This window comes from Bos grunniens, chromosome 10 (assembly GCF_055505025.1).
Source record: "Bos grunniens cultivar Pamir isolate PY7600 chromosome 10, Bosgru_T2T1.0, whole genome shotgun sequence".
Taxonomy (NCBI): Eukaryota; Metazoa; Chordata; class Mammalia; order Artiodactyla; family Bovidae; genus Bos; species Bos grunniens.
The window spans coordinates 26,038,327-26,064,897 of record NC_141174.1 but is presented as its reverse complement, the minus strand read 5'-3'; the positions used below and the strand labels follow the sequence as shown (position 1 = coordinate 26,064,897).

At 43.2% G+C, this 26,571-nt stretch overlaps 1 long non-coding RNA gene across 1 annotated transcript in view; it reads left to right on the top strand.

Moving 5' to 3' along the window:
• The window catches only part of LOC147364172 (uncharacterized), a 114,385-nt gene extending 93,189 nt beyond the window's left edge, over nucleotides 1-21,196 (top strand). Inside the window, exon 3 of the long non-coding RNA XR_015134143.1 lies at nucleotides 20,975-21,196. This is a non-coding gene — a long non-coding RNA (uncharacterized LOC147364172). The remainder of the gene's footprint in view (nucleotides 1-20,974) is intronic.
• The last annotated feature ends 5,375 nt before the right edge of the window (nucleotides 21,197-26,571 follow it).

The following is a 26,571-nucleotide window of genomic DNA, read 5'->3' as shown; positions in this document are numbered from 1 at the left end:
CCAGCCAGGAGAAGTCCTGTCTCTTTTCTTCAGAGAAAAGCTCTCATTTATTTTCCTCACTTTTATATTGACAAATTCTATAATGGCAGTCAGATTGAGGAAAAGTGTCTGAGCCTCTTACTTAACCACTCAGACAAAAGCATCCAGTCCCCTACAATGGAGCCACCTCAGCATCTTTCAGCCGAGCCCCAGGTATTCCTTGATTTTTTTCTCCAAGCGAGCCCCTCTACCCAGTACCTTTCCACTGGGTGGGTAATTCCCCTGGCATCTTTCAGCCAGCCTGCCACCCAGTATCTTTTCAGTGGGTGGGAATTTCTCGGTATCTTTCAACCGAGCCCCACTTGGTGTCTCGACCATGAGTGGGTATGCCCTGGATATTTCACCCAGTATCTTTCCTACCGGGAAGGAGCAGGTAACCTGCTCCACCGCCAAATAAAACTCAGAAACTCAACCAATACGGCAGATTCGAGAACCAGATGAGACTTACCCAAATTTTCCTGCACTCCCTAAGGAGGTAGGTGGGCACAAGGGGCTGCTGCTGGTACCAAGGGTCTGGTTCCTTGTGGAGTCCAGTTGAAGGAAGGACATCCACTCTGGGTCCCTTTGTGGTCGCCATAACTGTTGACTTAAAAAAAGATGGACAACTTGAGAGTTCCGAGTTAAGTTTTGTTTGGGGCAAAACGAGGACTGCCTGGGAGGCAGCATCTCAGAGAGCTCTGAGAGACTGCTCCAAGGCAGCAGTGGGGGAAGGCCAATATGTAACGTTCTGGTGAAGGGGGAGTTCAGTGCCATAAAGTACTCATTTTACAAAAGGTTTTTTGTTAGTCATGAGGATCTGATGTCACCATGAAGGGATTCAGTGCTTCTCTAGATATGAGGAGATATAAGGATGAAGACCATAAAATCTGTTCCTAAAAGCATCAATTATCTAAAGACCTGTCACACCAGATTCCCTGGAGCCCAGAGCGCTTCACTCCACTCTGAACTTCCTTAGGGGTTGTTGAAGGTCAACAGCTGCAGCAGCATGGGGTTCAATGTCTGCAGAGGCAGATGGCAAATGCCTTTGCTGTTCAGTCATTGGCAGTGCCTTTGGTAAGTGCCATTTTGTAGTTGACAGATTCCTGGGTCAGGAATATCCCCTGGAGAAGGGAATGCAAACCCACTCCAGTATTCTTGTCTGGCAAATCCCATGGACAGAGGAGCCTGGCAGGCTACATCCATGGGGTCACAGAGTCAGACACGACTGAGCAACTAACACTTTCACTTTCACAGGATCCTGCTCTGTTTCATTTCCTAACAACATTAAGCAGTCTTGTATGATGGAGAAACTATTGACCAGTTCAGTTCAGTCGCTCAGTCATGTCCGACTCTTTGCGACCCCATGAATTGTAGCACGCCAGGCCTCCCTGTCCATCACCAACTCCCGGAGTTCACTCAAACTCACATCCATCGAGTCGGTGATGCCATCCAGCCATCTCATCCTCTGTTGTCCCCTTTTCCTCCTGCCCCCAATCCCTCCCAGCATCAGAGTATTTTCCAATGAGTCAACTCTTCGCATGAGGTGTTACTTAAATCTCTGACTCTGTACACCATGCTGAATTAGATCCTAGAGGCAGAGTTTTCAGTGAAGTGGAAAAGGAGAGCTTTATTGCTTTTCCAGACAAAGGGAAACATACTGGTTTCTGTATTGGAAAAACTGCCCTTTGGAACCCAGAGAAGGTCATGGAAGCTGGACTCTTGCCTACAAGAGATGGGGGACAGAAAGGCCTCTGTGCCTGGGAGCCCCACAGGTCCCCACTTGATTTCTCAGGGAGGCTTGGATTCTAGATTTGATTTGTCTATAAATGACTGCTTGACCTTAGATAAATTACTCTTGTCAGCTACAAATTGGCACTTGCCAAGAGCATTACCAACGACTGAACAACAAGGGCTTTTACCATCTGCCTCTGTGGAGATTGAAACCTGTGCTGCTGCAGCTATTGACCTTCAACACCTCCTGAGGGAGTTCAGGGTGGAGTGAGGCACTCTGTGATCCAGGGAATCTGGTGGGACAGGTCTTTAGATAGCTGGATACTTTCAGGAACAGATTTTATGATCTGCATCCTTGCATCTTCTCATATCTAGAAAGGCCCTAAAACCCTTCATGATGACATCAGATCCTTGTGATTAGCAGATAGTCAGTCAGTCCCTTCAGTCTCTCAGTCATGTCTGACCCCAAGGACTGTAGCACACCAGGATTCCCTATCCATCACCAGCTCCCAGAACTTGCTCAAACTCATGTTCATCAAGTTGATGATGCCATCCAACCATCTCATCCTCTGTCATCCCCTTTTCCTCCTGCCTTCAATTTTTCCCAGCATCAGGGTCTTTTCCAATGAGTCAGTTCTTTGCATCAGGTGGCCAAAGTATTGAGTTTCAGCTTCAGCTACAGTCCTTCCAAAGAATATTCAGGACTCATTTCCTTTAGGTTTTCCTGGTTTGATCTCCTTGCAGTCCAAGGGACTCTCAAGAGTCTTTTCCAACACCATAGTTCAAAAGCATCAATTCTTGGGCACTCAGCTTTCTTTATGGTCCAACTCTCACATCCATACATGACTACTTGAAAAACCATAGCTTTACTATATGGACTTTTGTTGGTAAAGTAATGTTCTCTGCTTTTTAATATGCTGTCTAGGTGGGTCATAGCTTTTCTTCCAAGGAGCAAGTGTCCTTTAATTTCATGGCTGCAGCCACCATCTGCAGTGATTTTGGAGTCTAAGAAAATAAAGTCTCTCACTGTTTCCAATGTTTCCCCATCTATTTGCCATGAAGTGATGGGGACAGATGCCATGATGTTTGTTTTTTGAACGTTGAATTTTAAGTCAGCTTTTCCACTCTCTTCTTTCACTTTCATCAAGAGGCTCTTTAGTTTTCTTTGCTTTCTACCATAAGGGTGATGTCGTCTGCATATCTGAGGTTGTTGATCTTTTTCCCAGCAATCTTGATTCCACCTTGTGCTTTATCCAGCTGGGCATGTTGCATGATGTACTCTGCATAGAAGTTAAATAAGCATGGTGGCAATATACAGCATTGACATACTCCTTTCTCAATTTGGAACCAGTCTGTTGTTCCATGTCTAGTTCTAACTGTTGCTTCTTGACCTGCATATAGATGTCTTAGGAGGCAGGCCAGGTGGTCTGGTATTCCCATCTCTTTCAGAATTTTCCACAGTTTGTTGTGATCCACACAGTCAAAGGCTTTGGCATAGTCAATAAAGCAGAAGTAGATGTCTTTCTGGAATTCTCTTGCTTTTTCAATGATTCAACAGATGCTGGCAATTTGATCTCTGGTTCCTCTGCCTTTTCTAAATCCAGCTTGAACATCTGGAAGTTCTTGGTTCACATACTGTTGAAGCCTAGCTTGGAGAAGTTTTAGCAATACTTTGCTAGCATGTGAGATGAGTGCAATTGTGTGGTAGTTTGAACATTCTTTGGCATTGCCTTTCTTTGGGATTGGAATGAAAACTGACCTTTTCCAGTCCTGTGGCCACTGCTGAGTGTTCCAAATTTGCTGGCATATTGAGTGCAGCACTTTCACAGCATCATCTTTCAGGGTTTGAAATAGCTCAACTAGAATTCCATCACCTCCACTAGCTTTGTTCGTAGTTATGCTTCCTAAGGCCCACTTGACTTCACATTCCAGGATGTCTGGTTCTAGGTGAGTGATCACACCATCGTGTTTATCTGGATCATTACAGTCTTTTTTATATAGTTCTTCTGTGTATTCTTGCCACGTCTTCTTAATATCTTCTGCTTCTGTTAGGTCCCTACCGTTTCTGTGCTTTATCGAGCCCATCTTTGCATGAAATGTTCCTTTGGTATCTCTAATTTTCTTGAAGAGATCTCTAGTCTTTCCCATTCTATTGTTTTCCTCTATTTCTTTGCACTGATCACTGAGGAAGGCTTTCTTATCTCTCCTTGCTATTCTTTGGAACTCTGCATTGAGATGCTTATATCTTTCCTTTTCTCCATTGCCTTTCGCTTTTCTTCTTTTCTCTGCTGTTTATAAGGCCTCCTCAGAGAACCATTTTGCCTTTCTTATTCTTGGAGATGGTTTTGATCACAGCCTCCTGTACAATGTCAGGAACCTCTGTCCATAGACACTTTAGGCAGTCTATTAGATCTGATCCCTTGAATCTATTTGTCACTTTCACTGTATAATCATAGCGATTTGATTTAGGTCATACCTGAATGGTCTAGTGGTTTTTCCTACTTTCTTCAATTTGTCTGAAGTTTTCAATAAGGAGTTCATAATCTGAGCTACAGTCAACTCCCTGTCTTGATTTTTCTGACTATATAGAGCCTCTTCATCTTCAGCTGCAAAGAATATAATCAATCTGATTTCAGTGTTGACCATCTGGTGATGTTCATGTGTAGAGTCTTCTCTTGTGTTGTTGGAAGAGGGTTTTTGCTGTGACTAGTATGTGCACTTGGCAAAACTCTGTCAGCCTTTACTCTGCTTCATTTTGTACTCCAAGGCCAAACTCGCCTGTTACTCCAGGGATCTCTTTACTTCCTACTTTTGCATTCCATTCCCCAGGATGAAAAGGACTTTTTTTTTTTTTTGGTGTTAGTTCTAGAAGGTCTTGTAGATCTTCATAGAATCATTCAACTTCAGCTTCTTCCACATTGGTGGTTGGGGCATCAACTTGGATTACTCTGATATTGAATGGTTTTCCTTGGAAATGAACAGAGATCATTCTGTTGTTTTTGAAATTGCACCCATGTACTGCATTTTGGACTCCTTTGTTGACTATGAGGGCCTCTCCATTTCTTCTAAGGGATTTTTGCCCACAGTAATAGATGCAGTGGTCATCTGAATTAAATTCACCCTTTCCAGTCCATTTGGGTTCACTGATTCCTAAAATGTTAATGTTCACTCTTGCCATCTCCTGTTTGCCCACTTCCAGATAATTTTTTGTGAACTCCCCCTTTACCAAAGTCTTATATATTGACCTTCCCCTACTGCCTCTTTGGGGCAGTCTCTCAGAGAGGTGCTTTCTCCTGGGCTGCAATCCTATTTTTGCCCCCAGTAAAACTTAACTCGTGACTCTTAAGTTGTGCAGCTTTTTTTAGCCGACACTCTATGACTAGAAGACTCTTGAGAGTCCCTTCGGACTGCAAGGAGATCCAGCCAGTCAATGCTAAAGGAAATCAGTCCTGAATATTCATTGGAAGGACTGATGCTGAAACCAAAACTCCAGTACTTTGGCCACTTGATGTGAAGAACTGACTCATTGGAAAAGACCCTGATGCTGGGAGAGGATGAAATGGTTAGGTAGCATCACTGCCTCAATGGGCATGAATCTGAGCAAACTCCAGGAGATAGTGAAGGACAGAGAAGCTTGGAGTGTGGCAGTCTATGGAGTCACAAAGAGTCAGATACAACTTAGTAACAGAACAACAACAAATAACTAGATCAGTGGCTTCCAATGTTTTTATCACCTCTGAAAACACAAATGCATTTTATACCATGGTCTAATGATTATATATCTATATATATAAAACTGAAAACAGTTGTAACATAGAGTGCTCATCTTTATGGTTTAGAGTATTATATTAGTTTTCTGTTGTTGTGCAACAAATTGCCACCAATGCAATGGTTTAAAACAACATACATTTATTATCTCAGTTTTCATAAGTTAGAGTTTTAAGTACAGCTTTAGCTGGATGCTCTGCTCAACTTCTCACAAGCCTATAATCAAATTGTCAACTGGTGCTGCCATCTTACCTGTACTTGGGATATTCTTGCAAGCTCATGGGGTTGTTGGCAGCTTGTTCTTTTTGTTTTTTTTTCAGGGCCAGCCGGAGAACCTCTCTTTTAAAGGGGTTACATAATTAGGTCAGGCCCATCCAGAATAATCTCTCTTTTGATTATCTCAAAGTCAACTGATTATTGTTGACTGAAGAATAATATACAATGTAAAAGTTTTGAGTTATGTTTTATTTGGAGATCTCATTGAAGACTATAGCCTGAAAGACAGCCTCTTAGATAGCTTTGAGGAACCATTCTGAAGAGGTAAGAGAGGAACAGGATATATAGAAGATTTTGCCAACAAAACAAAACAAATCATGTAGTCGAAGATAAGATCGCTGCTAATCACAAAAGACAAAAGTCTCAGGTTAATGATTTTAGTTCCTTTTTATCTGTGGTAAGATACAAGATCCTGGGATCATTGATATTACTCCTTCAATGTGTATCTTAACAGTCTGGGGCCAGAATTGGTGTTTTTTCCCATCCTGAATCCCCCTCAGGAATGCTGCAGTGCTGATGGTGGGCAAAAATCATTGTTTACTGAAATGGCAGGCAATGCTTTTGGGTCTGCATTATGAATCTTGATTATGTTGCAAGATCCCTTCCTTTGCCATGTAACTGTTGCAGGAAAGGGGATCTCTTCCAGGGTCTGAGAGCAGGCTCTTGTCTAACATTCAGAAATGAATTGTTGGCGGAGACACACATGTTGACAAAGCAAGAGATTTGACTGGGAAAGGGTGCCTGGACATAGAGCAGCGGGGTAAGGGAACCCAGGAGCACTTCTCTGCCACATGGCTTACAGTCTCGAATTTTATGGTGATGAGGTTAGTTTCTGAGTTGTCTCTGGCCAGTCACTCTGAGCCATGGTCCTTCCTGGTGGTGGACGCATCACTCAACCAAGATGAATTCCAGCCAGAAGGATTCTGGGAGGTTGGTGGGACACATGGATTAGAGGCTCCTCTCTCCTTTTGATCTTTTCTGAATTCTTCTGGTTGGTGGTAGCTTGTTAGTTCCTCATTCCTTACCAGGACTTCCTGTTTAAGATAACTCATACAAGTGGTTACTATGGTGCCTGGCCAGAGTGGGCAGTTTTAGCCAGTGGTTCTCCTAACATGACTACCATAATGTTGGGAATGATGTTCTGTCATGTTCAGAGGTTCTGCCCACACTCAAGGGGAGGGCAAGACAAAAGGTCACTGGGGATGTGATCTGAGAATTCTGCCTACCACAAATAGGATGTACTCTGGTCTTTTCTACTTTTTTCTTTCCTTTAAAAAATTAGATTTTTTTCTTTTTGGTCACCCAACTAGTGGATTAGGACCACTAGTTTGAAAACCTTATACTGGATATTTTTAAGCACCAAGAATTCATGTTCTTAAGCACATCTCAGACCCTTGGGTGTGTAGAGGGCTCTGATCATAGGGCAGGAGACAATTGTATTAATAACTTGTGCAGAGAGCATGAGGTTATCAGTGGTAACTTGATTGAGCTTCTTTGGCTCTGATCCTCACAGAGAACTCCTGTCCTTCCATCTTGGGAGGAGAGCCTCTCAGCATGCTGGTGGAGCTTATCTGGACACCTCTCAAGAGGGAGGAACAATCAGGGCAAGCTCAGAAGCAGTCAGCTGTCATGGATTCTGCCTGGCTCATTAGTTCAAAGGAATGCCTGGGAGGCAGGGTGATGTGGGGGAGCAGGAAGCAGACCCAGGCCCAACACAGCCACCAGCTTTGTGACCTGCTCAGGACAAGCCTCTTTTCTGGGCCTCAGTTTCCACCTCTGAAAAGAGATGCTGAAGGACTGTTCACGTATTCAGAACATTTGTGAATCTGAAAGGAAGCAGAACTGCCATATTTCTTAGAGGCTGAGTCAGGAAGGGGACCACCTCCAACAGGTGGCTTCATTCTGCTGGCCGGTAACTGAGTGTTGAGAAGTGAGAAGCCAGACTGTGAACTCCCCAGGATCAGGAATGAAGGCCTCCCCACAGAACCTGGCATCCAAATCTTTGTTTAGCTAAACAAGGGAACTCTGGAATGATTTTTGTTGCTGTTTGTTTTTTTAAGCTCTGGAGTCCCAGATTCCACTTTGAAAGCCACCATCTTGCTCATGGAAAGGACTGATCCTGAGTTCCTCAGCCAGTAGGGCTATGGAAATGGCCTTCAAAAATTCTTAAAGGAAACCAGAATTTTATTCAGAAGCTGTTGGGACCATGGGATGGTACCAAAGCTGGGTGACAAGGGACAAGAGTGCTGGCTACCTGGATCTGTCTGAGAGCTGAGGCATCTGCAGGAGACTGTAGCACCTTATCTCCTTTTAGAACCATCCCAGGGAGTTCCCTGTTGGTCCAGTGGCTAAGACTCTGTGCTTCCAGTGCAGGGGGACCTAAGTTTGATCCCTAATCAAGGAACTAGATCCTACATGCCCCAACTAAGATTTTTGCATGCTGCAACTAAGACCTGGTACGGCCAAAGAAATATATAAATAGAAATAAATATTAAAAACGAAACAGAAAGAATCACTCCCAGCTCCTGTCTAAGGTGGGGAAGTGAGATGGAGAGGACTTATGGGCTGAACTGAGAAATGGGGAAAGAGAGGTAGGGTTAGGAGGAGGGAAAGAAAGGAGTGAGAGAGAGGGGGGAAGAAGAAAGGATGGATTTTTAACAATAGGAGTTCTTCCCCTGGGAAATTTTCGAGGCAACCCCACCTCCCATCTCCAAAACTCAATATCCTCTCTCTCTCTGTCTCTCTTTTTCTTTTTTTTGTTTTTTTCCTAACATGAGTTGCTGAGCTACTGCAAAGGGAGCTGAACTAAGACGCAAAAAAGTCCACTTCAGGATCAATATGGAAAAGTTTAAGAGACATCCAGGTAGTCTTCTGGGCTTCAGAAGTAGATGGCCCCTAAACAGAAACATAGTCACTTATCAGTATTAAACACAGTCTCCATTTGTTGACTCATTTGTGACTCATAAGTCTTCAGCTGGCAGAGGACTTGGTAGGGAAGAGGGGTATTCCTTTCCAGCCTGCTCAAATGTCCCACAAGGTAGGAAACCCTGCCTGCCTCTCAGTGCTGCTGGGGCAGAAGAGATGTTCACAGTGAGCCTTCCTGTAAGCAAAGGAAGCTCGGTTTAGGATGGCTGTGGGGTAAGTAAGTAAGTTCATATGGCCTCTCTCTTCCCAGTGACATTGGCCCCCACCTCCAACCGTGGGATGGGTGGAAGGAATGTATCCTGGCCTCTGTGGGAGCAGCTGAGTCAGCCATGGGCCTGGAGGAAAAAGGCCCTCTGTGACTCATCAGCAGCTTTTCATTGCCCCAGGACAGTGCCAGAAGGAGAAATGTGTGCACACAGGGGCTCAGAACCAGGCTTGGGAGCCCAGCCTTGCAAGCCAAGGGCACAGGCACAGAAGCCTGAGAAGAGGGGAGTGCTCCAATTTCTCTGTGAAAAGGGAGAAGGTGATTGTGCAGGGGAAGGGCCCTGGCAACTCTCTGGACCCCAGTGCCTGCCATCAATTCTGGGGGTTACCCAGGGGAACTTCAGTCTTCTGGATCTCTTCCCTCTGCTACTTGTGTGTGTGCTTAGAGATGCTCATTGCTTTCGATATCAACATAAGGAAAGCTAATTAGGAGGGTGAATCCACTGCAAGATAAATGGTGTGATGGATTTACAAAGGAATGAATTATCTATTGTTTGGGATTGTTCTGCCCTGCTCTGCTTCCATTAGCACAGCTTGTGGCAAGCCAAGAGGGAACCAAAGTTGTTCCATAATGGAACAGTATGTAGTACAGGTCACAGGAGTGCTATGGACAACATGCACAAGTAAGTTTCAAGAGATCATTTTAGGCAGGGGTGCTAGAAAAGGTTTCTTAGAGTTGGAAATTGAGCTAGGCTTTGAATGTGGGGTGATATTCTATGACATAATTTGTCAGGGCTCCTGTGATGTCATTGTATAGTTTTACCGTAAGTTATTTAATCAATTTCCTATTGTCAGACATTTAAGTTATTTCCAATTTTTGGATTTATAAGTAACACTATAATGAACATCCTTATAAACGCAGTTTTACGAACTTAACCATTTTTTTAAAAGGATGTGTTTCTTTAAAGGGAGTTGATGAGGCAAAGAGTTTGCACAAATTTTTAAAATCATTTTTTTTCTGATTACCAAATTTATATATACTCATTATAAAACACACTGTAAAACACAACATGAGGTTATGGTTTTGAAAATGAAAGTCTCCTGCAATCCCATGTCCTGGAAATATTTTCTGATAACAGTTTGGTATATAGTTTTAAAACTTTAAAAATGTTTTTAGTGTTTCAACATGTGAAACACTAACATGTTGTAACATGCACACCTCCAAAGATGGACTTTCTGTCATACTTAGAATGGATTCCAGAACCTTGTCTGGCCTGGCCGCAGGTGGCCTCTGTGGTCCCAGGTCCCACTCTCCCGTGCTTCACTTTGCTCCAGCTGCAGAGGGCTCCTTCTTGCTTCTAGAGCCAGCTACACGTGCCACTACTCCCGGCTTTATGTTGGCTAATCCCCCTGATTGGAATGTCCTTTCCCCATATGTTCACAAGATTCTTTCAGGTGTCTGCTCAAATGTTACCATTCTAGAGGGTCCTTCACTGATCACTCTTCCTAAAATAACACAGACATTTTTTCATTGTTGTTGTTGTTCAGTCCCTCAGTCGTGTCCGACTCTTTGTGTCCCCGTGGACTGCAACACGCCAGGCTTCCCTGTCTTTTACCATTTCCTTGAGTTTGCTCAAACTCATGTTAATTGAGTCAATGATGCCATCCAACCATCTCATCCTCTGTCGTCCCCTTCTCCTCCTGCCTTCAGTCTTTCCCAGCATCAGGGTCTTTTCCAATGAGTCAGCTCTTCACATCAGGTGGTCAAAGTATTGGAGCTTCAGCTTCAGCATCAGTCCTTTCAGTGAACATTCCGGGTTGATTTCCTTTAGAATGGACTGGTTGGATCTCCTTGCTGTCCAAGGGACTGTCAAGAGTCTTCTCCAACACCATAGTTTCAAGGCATCAGTTCTTTGATGCTCAGCCTTTTTTATTGTCCAGCTCTCACATCTGTACATGACTACTGGAAAAACCACCGCTTTGACTAGACAGATCTTTGTAGGCAAAGCAATGTCTCTGCCTTTTAATACGCTGCTTCTGTTTGTCATTGCTTTTCTTCCAAGGAGCAAGCATCTTTTAATTTCCTGGCTGTAGTCACCGTCTGCAGTGATTTTAGAACCCAAGAAAATAAAGTCTGTCACTGTCACAGTTTCTGTTGTTTTCCCATCTATTTGCCATGAAGATGGAACTAGATGCCATGATCTTTGTTTTTTGAATGTTGAGTTTTAAGCCAGCTTTTTCACTCTCCTCTTTCACCTTCATCAAGAAGCTCTTTAATTCCTCTTCACTTTCTGCCAGAAAGGTGGTATCATCTGCATAACTGAGGTTATTGACATTTCTTCTGGAAATCTTGATTCCAGTTTATGCTTCATCCAGCCTGGCATTTTCCATGATGTACTCTCCAAATAAGTTAAATAAGCAGAATGACAATATACAGCCTTGATGTATTTCTCTCCCAATTTGGAACCAGTCCGTTGTTTCATGTCCGGTTCTAACTGTTGCTTTTTGACCTGCATACAGATTTCTCAGGAGTCAGGTAAGGTGGTCTGGTACTCCTATCTCTTTAAGAATTTTCCACAGTTTGTTGTGATCTACACAGTCAAAGGTTTTACCATAGGCAATGAAGTAGAAGTAGATGTTTTTCTGGAATTCTCTTGCTTTTTCAATGATCCAACAGATGTTGGTAATTTGCTATCTGGTTCCTCTGCCTTTTATAAATCCAGCTTGCACATCTGAAAATTCTCGGTTCACCTACTGTTAAAGCCTAGGTTGAAGGATTTTGAACATTACTTTGCTAGTGTGTGAAATGAGTGCAATTGTGTGGTTGTTTGAACATTCTTTGGCATTGCCTTCCTTTGGAATTGGAATGAAAACTGACCTTTTCCAGTCCTGCGGCCACTGCTGAGTTTTCCAAGTTTTTTCCTAGCACCCATCATTACCAGACACAATATGTGGGTGCTCAGTTGCTACGCTGTGTTCAACTCTTTGTGACCTCAAGTCCTATAGCCCGCCAGACTCCTCTGTCCATGGGATTTCCCAGGCAAGGATAGAGTAGGTTGCCATTACCTTCTCCAGGGGATCTTCCTGACCCAGGGATCGAAGCTATGTCTCCTACATTGAAGGCAGATTCCTTACCACTGAGCCACCTGGGAAGCCCTGAAATACTATATGTGTGTGTGTGTGTGTGTGTGTGTGTGTGTGTGTGCATGCACGTAGCTTGTCTAGAAAGCTCTGTGTGAAAAAAGAAGTGTCTTGTCCTCTGAGCATCCCCAGCTTGGAACAGAAACTGGCACATAGCAGGTGTTCAATAAATGCATGTTGCATAACCGAAAAAGATGAAACTAAACCATACTTATTATTCTGAAGCCTCCTTTTTAACTTAACAGTATATCAGATATATCTTTTCACATTAATATATGAGTCTTTTTTAGTCTTTCTAAGGCTCTAAAAAGCAGAGACATTACTTTACCAACAAAGGTCTGTCTAGTCAAGACTATGGTTTTTCAAGTAGTCATGTTTGGATGTGAGAGTTGGACTATAAAGAAAGCTGAGCACTGAAGAATTGATGCTTTTGAACTGTGGTGTTGGAGAAGACTCTTGAGAGTCCCTTGGACTTTAAGGAGATCCAACCAGTCCATCCTAAAGGAAATCAGTCCTGAATATTCATTGGAAGGACTGATGCTGAAGCTGAAACTCCAATACTTTGACCAGCTGATGTGAAGAACTGACTCACTGGAAAAGACCTTGATGCTGGGAAAGATTGAAGGCAGGAGGAGAAGGGAACAACAGAGGATGAGATGGTTGGACGGCATCACTGATGCAGAGTTTGAGTAGGCTTCAGGAGTTGGTGATGGACAGAGAAGCCTGGTGTGCTGCAGTCCATGGGGTCGAAAAGAGTCAGACATGACTGAGTGACTGAATTGAACTGAAGGCTCTCCAGTTGTAATTTGTTTACCAATTCTCTTTTGATAGGCATTTGGGTTGTTTTCAACTTTTCAGTATTATAGACAATGATGCATTATACATCCTTGAATATGTATCTCTGCATGTTTTTAATGTTGTGTATCATTTATCTGGAGAAGGAAATGCCAACCCACTCTAGTATTCTTGCCTGGAGCATCCCAGGGCCAACCTGGCGGGCCTTAGTCCATGGGGTTGCAAAGTGCTGGACATGACTGAGCAACTCAGCGCACATCTGAGATGTTGAAAAACCCTCCAAGCATAAATGTTTAGCATAATGTTGGAAATGCAGATATGGATCTGAGTGATACCAGCCTGTACGTGGATTGGAGACTTCACACTGACATGACCATTGAAATCATAGGAATCAATGGAATATAAAGAAGGAAATTGAATAAATCTCAGAAATATGATTCTTAAGCATGTCTGCATTTAGATGGTAGGAGGAGGAAGGCAAGAAATTATTCATTAATTTGACAAATATGTGTTGACTGGTATTTTCTACAAGTTGGGAATACAACAAACATGAGTGACATAGACCTTACCCTTGCCTTGATCTCATGGCTTAGATTCTAATGGAAAGAAGGACATGGAAAATAACAAAACAAATCAGAAAATCTAGTGACTGAACAACAATGTTACAACTGTCAGCAAAATAACATAATGTTGTAATCATAAATCTGCCATTCCTTGTCTGTGAATTTTGCTCTGATCTCTAGCAGGTATTTATACATATTCTGTCCTTTGATGTACTTCTTGCCAAAACCCACAAGAAAGGAAATATAATTATATTAATATTTATTATAATTTAATTTCACTAATAATTATTATCATCAGTAATTATAATTTTTTATTTTAATAAAACAGGTATTAAACTTTTTCAACATTCCAAAAAAAAATCAGAAAGTCATAATAGGGTAAATAGGATAGGGTGGCAGAGGCGGGGAACTACCACAGACCAGAGATTTTAAGGCAAGTATTATAGAAGAGACATTTAAACTAAGACTAGAGTAAGTCAGAGTTAGCCAGGAGAAGGGGCGGAGGTCAGGCATGGGGAAGTGTTTCAGGCTAAGGGAGGCTGAGAGGCATGAGAAAGCATGGCACATCCAGGTCATTGAAAGAAAAAGTCAGGTCACTGAAGGAAAAAGCTTATGTGACAGAGAGTTGAGAGGGATGCTGATAATGGGGAGACATGAGATTGACAGGTAAGCAGGAGCTCTCTGGGCCACGTTAAAGGGGTTGGCTGTTATCTTAAGGGCAACGAGGAGTTTTAAACAGAGAGGTCATGTGACCAGAGCACCCCACTCCAGTACTCTTGCCTGGAAAATCCCATGGATGGAGGAGCCTGGTGGGCTGCAGTCCATGGGGTTGCTAAGAGTCAGACATGACTGAGCGACTTCACTTTCACTTTTCACTTTCCTGCATTGGAGAAGGAAATGGCAACCCACTCCAGTGTTCTTGCCTGGAGAATCCCAGGGACAGAGGAGCCTGGTGGGCTGCCGTCTATGAGGTCACACAGAGTGGGACACGACTGAAGTAACTTAGCAGAAGCAGTGGCCATGATGTAGACAATGTATTGAAGGTGGGATGGGGCATGAAAGTGATCAAGACTAGACTGTTAGGAATCAAGGAAGAGTGAGTCATGGTGTCAGGCATGGATTTCAGAGGTATTTTGGAGGATTCAAAGGTATAATTGACAGGACTTGGTTACAGATCAGGTTTAGGAGAAGAAGGAAAATGAAGACTCAAAGATGGTGATGAACATAGATGACAAGTACCTTCTGACTTGTGTAGCTGAGACAAGAGGAGAAACTGGAGGTAGGCTAAGGATGAAAAATTCAGTTTTGGAAATACTGAGTCTGAGGTGGCATAGAATAGCCAAGCAGACCAAATGGGCAAAAGAGAGACAGAGAGCAGGGTTTTGTGTCACCAGTATCAGGATGGAATTGACACCCCTGGCAAATGTCAAATCTGCAAGAACAGGGACTTGTTTTACCCCCAGGGCTTAAATCAGTACTGATCTGACTTAGAGTGGGTGCTCAATAAATATATGTGCAGTGGAGGAGTAGACAAGATCACTCAGGGGAAGTGAGGAAAGGATGAGGCCCAGGACGGAACCTGAGGGGGGCCACTGCCACCGCGTGGGAGGAGAGATGTTTGTTGGGTACAGAAGGGAAGCAGCCTTCAGAGAGGGCGTGGTCATGGGGAGGGCAGGGGAAGGCAAAAATGAGGAGGAAGCGGTGAGCAATGTCAGTACTGTCAAGAAGTCAAGAGAACCATAAGGAACCAAAAGCTGTGGCCACAAAGAGGTCGCTGGTAAACTTTGGTGAGGTTATTTTTACTGACACATTGGAAGCAAAAGCCATGTTTCAGAGGACTGAGGAGTGATCAGAAAGGGTCTAAGGGGAGACAGTGGGAACACATAACTCAGAAGTTTGATAGTGAAGTAAGTATAAAAGGAAGTAAAAACAAGACAATTTTGAAAAACAGAAAGAAATGGTGACAATGTTTTCTTTTTTAAAAAGAATCATTGATTTTTGGCTGCATTGGGTCTTTGTTGCTGTGTGCAGAGGCTTTCTCTACTTCTGGGAGAGCAGGGGCTACTCTTTAGTTTCGGGGTGTGGGCCTCTCGTTGTTGTGGAACACAAGTGTGGGCTTCAGTAGTTGCGTTTTGGGGGCTCTAGAGCACAGGCTCAAGTAGCTGGGGCGCGCGGGCCTAGTTGGTGTGCGGCATGTGGGATCCTCTTGGATCACGGACTGAACTGGTGCTCCCTGGACTGGCGGGAAGATTCTTAACCACTCTACTACCAGGGCAGTCCAACAATGTTTTCTTGAAGGTGGGAAAGAATAGCAGCAACATTTAAGATTCAAGAACAAAAGAGGCTAATTTTTTGAGAAAGGTCCCTGAGGTGGTGTGAAGGGATGGGATTCCCTTCTAGATGGAGGATCTGCTGCAGGTCAGGAAAGAGACAAATATTCCTTTTTAATCAGACATGTGATGAATTTTCAGATTTGCAGATGGTAAGTTGGGGCTGTTTGTCTGGTGGCTTGTAATCTCTCTATGACCAAGAAACAATGGTGGGAATGGTTATAAAGGAAGGAGAAGCAGCAGATCAGGGAGAGGGGAGTCACAGGAAAAGAGAGAGGTCTATGAAGGAGACAAAGAAAGCCTCCTGGACACAGTGTCCCAGAGAGGAGAAACTGAGGGCTGATGAGGCATGAGGTTTGGTCAGTTGCACATGATTCATAACATTTGATAAAGGGTGGGCCTTCTACTACAAGGATTTAAGAAATGAACAGATATGTGAGAAAGTAAGGCAGCAGTTACATAAAACTAGAGAGAATCCTGGAAGGGGAAGGCAGGAGTGAAATGGACACTAAGGGTAATTTGAACTTGATTCAGGATTTTTAAAAATGCAGGAATGCTTGAAGACAGGGCAGAGGTCACTTCAGAAGGAAGGTTTGAAATCCTGGAGAAGGAACAGAAAAGTCAGACTGAGACGGGATCAGAAGTTTGGGAGAGAAGTTAGCTCTTAAAACGTGGAGGGATCCTTCTCTTTTGTGACAGAGGAGAAGTTGAAGAGGATTGATACACCAGCAGAGAAATATTCTAAGGTGGAAGTGAGTTGTGATTTGTGATAAGAAATATATATTTGGTCTTCCTCCAGGTTCCTGGCACAGAGTTCCTAAAACTATTTGAAGTTTTTGTGAAGAGAGCAAAAAAGTCTTTATTAGACTTTTGGAAAGCCCCTAGATAGCCTTAGTATGGGGCTTGTTGCCAGAGTAACCAACCAAGTGATTACAGAGTTGGCATTTTCAGTTGTACTCCCTGATCTCTAGGGAGTGGAGAAGGGCTGACGATTGAGTTGAGTCTCCAGTGGCCAAAGATTTAATCAAGCATGCCTTTGTAATGAAATTCCCATAACACCTCAGTAAGGATGGGGCTTGGAGAACTTCTGGGTTGGTGAACACCTGGAGAAGAGGGGAGAGTGGCTAACTCAGAGGGCACAGTCTTTGCCCAAAGCATCTCTTCCATCTGGCTGTTTCTGTTATACCCTTCTAGAATAAACTGATAATCGAGTGAGTAAAAAGTTTCTCTGAGTTCAATGAGCCACTCTAAGAAATTAATCAAACCCAAGGTGGGGGTCATTGGAACCTCCAATCTAGCTACAATAATTCATCTAATGTTCTATTTTCTCCAGTGTGAGCCAGTTGATCAGAAGCCCAGGTGATAACCTGAACAACCTTGAACCTGGGTGAAGTGGAGGGAAGGAGGCGGGCAGGGCAGTTTTGTAGAACCGAGCCATTAACCCATAGAATCTGACCCTATCTCCAGGTAGATAGTGTCAGAGTTGAATTGTAGGACACCCACCTGGTGTCACAGAGAATTTCTTTTATGGGAAAACCTTACACATGTTGGGACTGAGTACAGAATCCTTGGGGGTATGAACTCAAAATCTTGAGAAAGTTGTTATTTCTACACAGCTCATCCAGGAGGAAGGAGGACAAACTTGGTCTCCATCTTCCTCAAACGTCTACTTCACGGGCCACTAGGCCTTTGATGACCACTCTGCCCCTAGAAATCTGACCGACTGGTTGGATCAAAAACTTGGGCTAAGGATTCAATCTCTGCACTCAGCCTAACAAACTGAAGGCTGTTATTGCTCCTGCTTCAATACCCTCTTGTAGACTGAAGAGTTATAAAAGATCAGGGCTGGAAGGGACCTACTCTGTGTGAGAGGTAAAGGAAGGAAAGATGTCATAAGGAAGAACTGGGTTTTTCTCCACATAGGAAGGAAAACACTGCAGGCTTTTCATTTTACACTTAACCTACCTCAATATATCCCAAAGTCCTAGCAGAGTTGTTGGTGTTTTTTTTTTTTTAAGGTAGAAATTGAAAAAAGAAATTCTAAAATATGTGAGAAAGCAAAGGATCTAGAATAATTAAAACAATTCTGAAAAAGAATGAAGATAGGGAACTCAAGCTACCTGAATTAAAAATTTATTACAAAGCTACAGTATTCAAGAGAGTAGGACATTGGGATAAGAACAGTCATATAGACAAAAGTTGAAAAGAGTAGAGAAAAAGACTTACATTAAAATGGCTAAGTTTTTTTTTTTTTTTTTACAATGCTAAATTTTTTTACAATGTTGCCAACTCACTTTAATGGGAAAATGATAGTCTTTTAACAAATAGTTCTGGAAGAACTGGATTTCCATTTGAAAAATGAACTTGATCCTTAATTCACACCATACACAAGCATTCATTTGAGGTAGGTCATAGACCTAAATGTAAAAACTACTCTATAAATCTTCTGGAAAAGAACATGAGAAAATATCTTCACAACCTTGGAGAAGGCAAAAAAATTTTTTAAAATAGCTTACAGAAAACAATAAACATAAAAGAAAAAAAAAACTATTAGATTGCATCAAATTTTAAAATTTCTGCACCCTTAAGAAAATGAATAGGCAAAACATAGACTGGAAGAAAGTATATGCAAAACAAAAAAATGTTATTAGCAAAATATAAAACTTTCTTACAACTGAATAATAGAAAAAAAGTCACCCAATTTAAAAAACATAGCCAACACTTCACAAAAGAAGATGTACAGATGGCTGGTAAGCACATTAAAAAGTGCTTAACATCACTGCTGCTGCTGCTGCTGCTGCTAAGTCGCTTCAGTTGTGTCCGACTCTGTGTGACCCCATAGACGGCAGCCCACCAGGCTCCTCTGTCGTCAGCAGGAAATGCAAATTAAAACAAATACACACCTACTGAATAGTTAAAATTAAAACTCGACAACACCGAATGTTGATGAGGATGTGGAGCAACTGGAGCACTCATATGTGATTTTGGAAAACAGCTCAGCGATTTCTCATAGTAAGACATGCACATACTCCAAACCAGCAATTCAATTTCTAGGCATTTACCCAAGAGAAAGGAAAACATATGTCCATAGAAAGCCTCAAACAAGAATGTTCCTAGCACTGCCACTTAATTAGCTGAGTGACATTAAGCACAACTAGTCTGTGCCTCATTTTCCTCTTACATAAAGTAGGGTTAATATCAAAATTCTAAGTAACTGGAAGGGGAAACTATGATGCCAAATACACAGCCTTCCTCTGAGAAAAACAGCACAACTAGTCTCTTCTCAATGTGGCTGCCATGGCTCATGCAGCATGTATTACTGGCGGCCCAACAGCCACCAGCCACCTCTATGCTCCCCTGGAGGTAAAAGGTAACAGAAGGTCTAGAGCCCAAGCTGGAGGTTTTGACCGAGCCAGATCTGAAGTTAGATTTCTCTGGCATATAGAGTATGAGTCACCCTTCTCCTGAGACATTATGTTCCTCTAAGGAGCTGTTTCTTCTGAAGAATCTCTAGGGAAAGGAAACTTGAGCAGCACTCGCATGTGGGGTTCAGAAATGGATAAGCAAATCTGAGTGCCTTCCAGGCTTTAAAAGGGGATGCTAGGGTCCCCAAGAAAGCATTTAACATAAATTAAGAATGATCCCAGATAAACTATATCTGTCTGACTTCACAGTGGGCAAGCCTGCCTTTGGAAGGTGCGAAGTACTTGATTAGTATTCTTTGTGGTGGACTCTTGAGCTTCCCTTCAAGCCAACGATGGCAATCCCATTCCCCTTGCCAAATATCAGTTTAAGTGTAGGAATGTACCCAATTCTGCCTGATGAGACATGAAAGGAATTCTACAGGGGATCTTTGGAAAGTTTCCATGCTCCTAAGAAGCAGCCATGGGAAGAGTGTGCTTTGCTTCCTTGGGATGTTATTGTGTCTGATGAAGGCCTCTTATTACCACCTAGGGAGCCTGCTGGAGGATAAAACCAACATCTTGATGACAGCAAAACAGAGAGATGAAGACAACCTGAGTCCTTTACACCTTGAGTACACCTTATACTACAGCTGGAACCCACTACTTCTAATTCTCATTAGTGATAACAGTATATTTCTTTACATGTTTTTTTTTTTTTCTTTACATGTTTGAATCTGAGTTTTCCTTTATTTGCAGCAAGAGAATACTATTACTTGTGGCTAGAGCATCCCAACCAACAGAGCATGGGACTATAATTTCTCCCTTAGCTGATGGGAGCTTAGAGCTAATAAGACTGGGGTATTAAGGTGATGTAACTGGTATCTTTGCCAGGACAATGGGGTCATTCATGTTTCTATGCATGTCAGGATGTGACTCCTACTTTACAACCTAACTGAGCTAAGGATAGTATATTCCTCTGCTTTTTTTTTTTTTTTTTTTAATCTTTAATCAAAGTAAACCTGATTCTGAACCCCCAATCCTGTTCAGTGGGCAGATTAATCTGTCACTTTGGGGGCTCAAGCCCCTGAAAGATAGTGCACAATTGGGTGTGAGTGTAGAGGTGTCCCATCTACTCATCAGCTCATAGTCTATAATGAGTGTTCTCTGATGCCTCAGGTCTCTTCTAGTTTGGTGACTTTGTTGTTTTTGAGTCACACTTGCAGCTCAGAAATCTTTGGTGATATTGGAAATTCAATGGGGCTTGTCTGGTGGCTCATCTGGTAAAGAATCTGCCCACAGTGTGCAGGCGACCCCTGTTAGATCCCTGGGTTGGGAAGATCCCTGAAGAGCATGACTACCTATTCCAGTATTCTTGCTTGGCAGGCTACAGTCCATGAAGTCAAAAAGAGTTGGACACGTCTGAGCAACTCATACCTAAGGCCTCATGTGCTCTTGAGATCTGGCCCTTACCCAGGACCCTGGAATGTGTTATCATAATCAGAGTTTGTTTTTATTTGCTTATCTTTTTCTATCTTTCTGGTTTCCTGTCTCTCTTGTTTCCTTTCCTTTTCCTTCAAAGCCCTCTGTCTTCCTACTCCCAACCCCTTCTCCTTCTGTATATCTGCATCATCTCCTCAATGAGCCAGGGCTTTTACCCGGACAGGAAGATCTATTAGCTTCAAGGAGCTTTTGCTTTCTGTTCTGCAAGAATTCTTAAGGCAAGAAAAAACAAAAAGCCTGATTAGCAATGCCTGCCTGAAAAGAGAAGGCAATGGAAAAAAACAGCAAGTGAATTAATATCACAGTTTTCTTGTCACAGGTACTTCAGAGGTGACGAGGGTGAACTCAGCCCAATAGGAGAGCTGACTCCATGGTGAGTGGCAGCCAGCCAGCCAATGAGAATGAGTCAAGGAGAAAGAAGGTGGGTCCTTAGAGCTGCTGCAAAAACTCACTTCATAATTTGTGAAACCTGCCTCACAGCCTGGAATTGAGAACCTGGGAAGCCAGCTGCTCCTTTCCTACCTGGGTGTTCTTAAAAATACAATTATGTAAAGTTTAAAAATAAAATAAAAGAAAAGAAAAAAAAGAAAAATGGTAAAAAAAATACATTCCCATTCCCATAAGCATTCTTTCCGTCTCTGCCTTGTGGTCATGCCTGGGGCTCCCTAACTTCCCTGGGGAATGGGGAGGATCAAGTGAGATAAAATTTTGGAGCTGGGAGGCACTGGTAACCAACTCAGGGCTGGAGCAACTGCTGGTCTTCCCCACCTCCTCCATGGCGGTCACCCTTCTTGTGGCCAGGAGGTCCTGTCAGCCTGTATCTGCCCCAGTCCTCCAGGCAGCATGGAGCTTCTGGACTTGTCCCAGAGGTAAACAAAAGCAGCAGCACATGCCCCTTGGGTTGAGATAGTGTTTTCCTGCCCAGAGCTGAAAGACCTTTGAGATCATTAAGGCCAACTCCCTAATGTGAGAGATAAGGGCCCAGAGAACCCAGAGGACTTGGCTCAGGTCACGTGAAGTTATAAGGACCAACACTAGGGTGCGGGCTCTTTCCTCCCAACCTTCCCTTGTCAGCCTGTTCTCCCAGTCTTGATGCTGTCCCCGGATCCCCAGGTGCTGTTGAATGTTTGTCCTGCACTTACCTTCTCGTTGCCTTGAGGCCAGCACACCTCCTGCCACAGGCTCATTCTAGGCTGTTGGGTTATGGGATGATTAACCCAAGGACAAAGAGTCCTTTGTGTGTCTGCAAAGAGTAGGACATGATTGAACGACTGAACTGAACTGAATCCAAGGACAGTGAGGGCCTGTAGAGCCCACAGGCCTCATGTCTTAGGCTGGGCTCTTGCTCAGTCTGTCTCACCCTTAGAGCACTTTGGGAAGGCAACAGGACTGTGGGTTACTCAGAAGATAGCTGTGGGCATCCCCCATTTTATAGTAATTTTCTGGGCAAGCTCACTTGTGACCATGACTTGAAAATTTCGGTCTGGAGATGACCTGCAATCAAACTATGGCACAAACAAATCTAACAAACACCATGGGGCCTAACCACGGGACAGTTCAGTTCATATCAGTCACTCCATTGTGTCTGACTCTTTGTGACCCCATGGACTGCAGCACACCAGGCTTCTCTGTCCATCACCAACTCCCAGAATTTGCTCAAACTCATGTCCATCGAGTTGGTGATGCTATCCAACCATCTCATCCTCTGTCGTCTCCTTCTCCTCCTGCCCAGGTAGCCTATAGAATACTCTGTAAGAAATGTTAGGAATTGCCTGGCAGTCCAGTGATTAGATCCCTGGTGGGGGAACTAAGATCCCATAAGATGTGTGGTATGGCCAAAAAAAAAAAAAAAAAAGAAACATCCATTGATGAGCTTGGGAAAAGCTTTATGTGAAATGAAAATTAAATAAGATGAGGGACTATAAAGTGCTTAGCACAATGTCTCATATGTGGTAAGCTCTCAACAAATGTTTGCTATTATTGCTGTTACGAGTATTTTAATTTTGTCACTATTTAGATAGGCTCCTTGGTACTACGGCCTGTTTCTCCTCTCTTCCTGGTCTGAGAGATCTTCTTTTAGTCTTCTTCCTAAACTTTCTACCTCCTAATCCCATCAAATAGATTTCTTATCACTTCCAGCATAGACTAAAAAATGCCAGGACCACTTCCTCCCCCAGCCATTTCCCAGCCCTCCACACAACCTGTGCTCCAGCTTGGCACATTGCCTCCTGCAAAATCTGGTTGTCAAGGTGTTGAGAGTGTTAACAGAAGTTGTGTTTGGGTGGGCGAGATTGTAGGTGGTTTTTTTTTTTTTTAAAAAAGTCCCTTTCTTTGCTTGTCTATTGTCTATGTTTTTTGATTTGTTTGTCATGGGCATGTATTGAACTTGTACCAAGAAAATATTTTTAATTTTTATGCAATCTACTCACTACTTCTAGAAACCTTTCCCTGAAAGGTTCTACTGCATTCCAGCATTCTTTTTAACTTCCCGCCCCCTCAGCCTCTCTTTCTCTGTGCTATGTAATTGCATCCACTACCAAGTCACCCTATAGATGTTCTTAAAGGGATTCTGCATCCATGAGAGGGCTGTAGGTGCCTTGAATGTGAGGCTGTATCGTCTCTTCTGTAGAAATAGCTAGAATATTTCTCAGATGATTTAAGCTGTACACCGTCTTCTGCACCCCTGAGCCTAGATGACTGAGAATCAAGAGTACTTTCAGAGCTTGGTTTAACCTGCTGAACTTCCTACGGTTCCCATTTTACCCTCTGACACCAGGGCTAGCAGCAGAGTGCGGTTTCTGGGGAACCCTGATGGATGAACAGGGTGGTTTTCAGCAGGGACTGGCTGCATCATAGGGCCTGGGGGCAGCGTCTTAATCTGAGCGTAAATTTAATGTCGATCTTGCAAAATCTCCAGAATGCCTCCTGTGATGCAGAAAGTCTCAGCCTAGCCCCAGGCAGGAGAGGAGGAGGGGCACACAGTATGCGACAAGACTAAGCGACTGAACAACATGTGATCTTCAGTTCAGGTCCGTCGCTCAGTCGTGTCCGACTCTTTGAGACCCTATGGACTGCAGCATGCCAGGCCTCCCTGTCCATCACCATCTCCCAGAGCCTACTCAAACTCATGTCCGTTGAGTCAGTGATGCCATCCAACCATCTCATCCTCTGTCGTCCCCTTCTCCTCTCACCTTCAATCTTTCCCAGCATCAGGGTCTTTTCAAATGAGTCAGTATTTTGCATCAGGTGGCCAAAGTATTGAAGTTTCAGCTTCAGCATCATCAGTCCTTCCAATGAATATTCAGGACTGATCTCCTTTAGGATGGACTGGTTGGATCTCCTTGCAGTCCAAGGGACTCTCAAGAGTCTTCTCCAACACCACAGTTCAAAAAGTCTGCCACTGTTTCCACTGTTTCTCCATCTATCTGCCATGAAGTGATGGGCCCGGATGCCATGATCTTTGTTTTCTGAATGTTGAGCTTTAAGCCAACTTTTTCGCTCTCCTCTTTCACTTTCATCAAGAGGCTCTTTAGTTCTTCTTTACTTTCTGCCATAAGGGTGGTGTCGTCTGCATATCTGAGGTTATTGATATTTCTCCCGACAATCTTGATTCCAGCTTGTGCTTCATCCAGCCCAGCATTTCTCATGATGTACTCTGTATATAAGTGAAATAAGCAGGGTGACAATATACAGCCTTGACGTACTCCTTTCTCAATTTGGAACCAGTCTGTTGTTCCATGTCCAGTTCTAACTGTTGCTTCCTGACCTGCATATATGTTTCTCAAGAGGCAGGTCAGGTGGTCTGGTATTCCCATCTCTTTCAGAATTTTCCACAGTTTGTTGTGACCCACACAGTCAAAGGCTTTGGCATAGTCAATAAATCAGAGATAGATGTTTTTCTGGAACTCTCTTGCTTTTTCCATGATCCAGTGGATGTTGGCAATTTGATTTCTGGTTCCTCTGCCTTTTCTAAAACCAGCTTGAACATCAGGAAGTTCATGGTTCACGTATTGCTGAAGCATGGCTTGGAGAATTTTGAGCATTACTTTGCTAGCATGTGAAATGAGTGCAATTGTGCGGTAGTTTCAGCATTCTTTGGCATTGCCTTTCTTTGGGATTGGAATGAAAACTGACCTTTTCCAGTCCTGTGGCCACTGCTGAGTTTTCCAAATTTGCTGGCATATTGAGTGCAGCACTTTCACAGCATCATCTTTCAGGATTTGAAATAGCTCAACTGGAATTCCATCACCTCCACTAGTTTTGTTTGTAGTGATGCTTCCTAAGGCCCACTTGACTTCACATTCCAGGATGTCTGGCTCTAGGTCAGTGATCACACCATTATGATTATCTTGGTCATGAAGATCTTTTTTGTACAGTTCTTCTGTGTATTCCTGCCACCGCTTCTTAATATCTTCTGGTTCTGTTAGGTCCATCCCATTTCTGTCCTTTATCGAGCCCATCTTTGCATGAAATGTTCCCTTGGTATCTCTGATTTTCCTGAAGAGATCTCTAGTCTTTCCCATTCTGTTGTTTCCCTCTATTTCTTTGCATTGATTGCTGAGGAAGGCTTTCTTATCTCTTCTTGCTATTCTTTGGAACTCTGCATTCAGATGCTTATATCTTTCCTTTTCTCCTTTGCTTTTTGCTTCTCTTCTTTTCACAGCTATTTGTAAGGCCTCCTCAGAGAGCCATTTTGCTTTTTTGCATTTCATTTCCATGGGGATGGTCTTGATCCCTGTCTCCTGTACAATGTCACAAACCTCCGTCCATAGTTCATCAGGCACTCTATCTATCAGATCTAGTCCCTTAAATCTATTTCTCACTTCCACTAGAAAACTAAAATTTTTGGTTCTGAGCAATCTGGTTCAGAATCCAAGCTACTTGCTATTAAATATCCTTGCTATTTTCAAAGACTCTGGGGAAAACAATGGAAAGACAAAAGTATGAGTTAAACACTGATTCTACCTGTAGAAAATAGTAACCAGGAGAAGTGGTAAGACACAATGAATTATGCCCTCAGGGCAGTGTGAGCATGGCTGCCTGGAGGTCTGGGTGGAGCCTATGTTGGCCTCTTGGCACGACTGAGTTTTCACTTATGATTAGCTTGGGCCATCAGATGAAGTCTCTGTTGCATGGTCTCTAAGGAGACCCCACTAACTTAGTGCATTGCTGATAGCTTGTGGCCACAGTTGGTACCTCCTGCTCCATGGAAGACTGGATGACAGAATGTCATTGGATGGGCATAAATCCTCACAAATGATTGCAGCAATAACGAAGTACAGAGCCTATTGAGTGAGCTGGGTCATTGCCTCTTGGGGCCCTTGTGTCTTTCATTGGCTAGCTATCTATTTTTAGTTCTGTGCTGGTTTTTAGTTCAGTGATGTGACATCAGTAGCTTGAAAGTAGCCATGGTAGTAGTATCTACACCACAAAAGTCAGCAAACACTACAAATCAGCACTCACCACCCCCACCACCCCCCACCGAGTTTGTTGTTAAACATTTCTCGGCATCCTAGCCCTGGAGATAATGAAATCTGGTGATTTTCACCTTCCTTCAGCCAAGGAGATCCACTGAGAGTGCTTGGTTGTTGCTTGAAGGAGAAGAAAGGAGTGCTGGGCAAGGGGAGAGCAAATGAAGTCTGTCCTGAGCTAAGCCAGCAATGTGTATGCTTGTTTTTACTATGACCTTTTGTGTAAGACTTAAGGACAATTCTTTCCACATTATAGCTCTTTTCACAGTTCTTTTTACAAAAGTTCATTAAAAGCAATGGAAAGTGACTCATCTGGTCTAATCTTACTTGACAGTCAGGAAGTAGAACTTTTTATAGTTCAGATCTCAGAAAAGTGCAGTGACTTTCTTTAGATCTCCCAGAGTCAAGTCCACCACCTTATATGAGGAACTTGGCACCATGGCAC